Here is a 1,555-nt window from a genome sequence, read left to right as displayed (position 1 = left end):
CTTATATAATCTTACTTATATATAGCATATATAAAGATATAAGTTTATATGTAGTTACTTAACATGTATTACTTGCTATAAACTGTATATATTAAGTATTTTCCGTTTATTGAAATGAGGTAGCTATTGTGTCCCAATAAGAGGCTAAATCTGAGGTGGAGGGACATTGCTGACCGGTAGTGGGTGGAAGAGCGGGCCTCTGAGCCAAGTCTGTCTGTCCCTAGAGCCTGCGGCTCCCCCACTGACACCTGGAACCTCTCAGGGTCCCCTATCAGGATTTGCTAGCAGTTTTGAGGTACAGCTCTGCAGCCCCTCCTTGAGTCTTTAGCCCAGCAGAAGTTTCTTAAGGGGTGGAGGGGACAAGAACAAAGGGGAGAGCCACACACCCAAACCCTGGAACTACAAGGGGCACAGATAGGAGCCTGCTGCCCGTGCCCCCGGCCCACGCCAGCCTCGCCCAGAGCTCAGGGTGGCTCCAGCAGGTCCTGCGACCTTTCTGAGTCCCAGCTTCCTTCCCCATGTAAAATGAGAGGCTTGACTGGATGAAATGTCAGCCCTGCTACTCTGTGGCGCTGCTGGCAGGGCGCTCTGAGCACCTGGAAATTCTAGGCGGTGGGGGTGGCCACAGGCTATGAGGCCTCTGCACAGCCTCAGGTTTCGGGGTCGGGGGCCTCTCGGCACCAGCCCCCTCTCACCTACCTGTGGGGCAGGGCTGTCTTTGTGCTTTCTCTTCCTGGGTCTCTTGTTGGCTGTCCAGAACAGCCGTCATCCTCAGCACCAGCCTTGCACCCGCTTCTCAGTGAAGACCTGTTTGTTTCAAGTTTGTTGCGACAGTTTGTCAATAATTGCAAGCTTTTGCTGAAGTGACAGCATCGCAGAAGGCCCAGCTCAGGGGAGCTCTGTAGAGACGGTGGGGTGGAGGGGATGCAACCTCACACCTGCCCTGCCCTCCTCTCCTTTGCTCTCTGCAGGGATGGCCATCCGCTCTCCCCCAAACAGGGCCAACTGCCACTTCCTATGCCTTGTCACCTGCTTGCCAGGCCAGCCCTGTGTGGCTAGGAGCTGCCCTCAGTGCCCTGCAGGCTTTTAGTAAGGAGCAGACCCCTCTCGTAGCCCAGGGAGCGAGGAGGGAAGGGGCTGGAAGGGCAGTGCTGCAGGGTAAGGGGTGGCAAGAGTTAGGGGACTGCCCAGGGGTGTCTGTGTGGGGACTGACCTTTCCCCAGGCTCCAGGGTGTTGACCATCAGCTCTGAGTCATCCAGGTGGGGACATTCTCCCTTCTCCGGCCAGCCAATTCTAGTTGGGTCAGGCAGAAAGTGGGCTAGACTGTGGGTTGAGTCAAGGTCTGCCCAGCTGGTGGCAGACCCTAATGTACCGAGCCAGCTGTGAGAGGCCACTATGCCATCACTGCTGCCACCAAGGCCCAGCTGTCCCCTGGCTGGGTGGCCTCCCCTCAGCTGCTCGGCATCCTCTGGCATTTGCAGCTGCCTGGGTGGCAGAACAGCTCTGCGGCCGTGCCCCAGCGGAACCTGCACTGGCCTCCCAGGAAGCAAGGAC

The sequence above is a fragment of the Pteropus vampyrus genome, unplaced genomic scaffold (assembly GCF_000151845.1).
Source record: "Pteropus vampyrus isolate Shadow unplaced genomic scaffold, Pvam_2.0 Scaffold272, whole genome shotgun sequence".
NCBI classification, from domain to species: domain Eukaryota; kingdom Metazoa; phylum Chordata; class Mammalia; order Chiroptera; family Pteropodidae; genus Pteropus; species Pteropus vampyrus.
The sequence above is the reverse complement of the archived record's forward strand: the minus strand, read 5'-3'. Positions refer to the sequence as shown.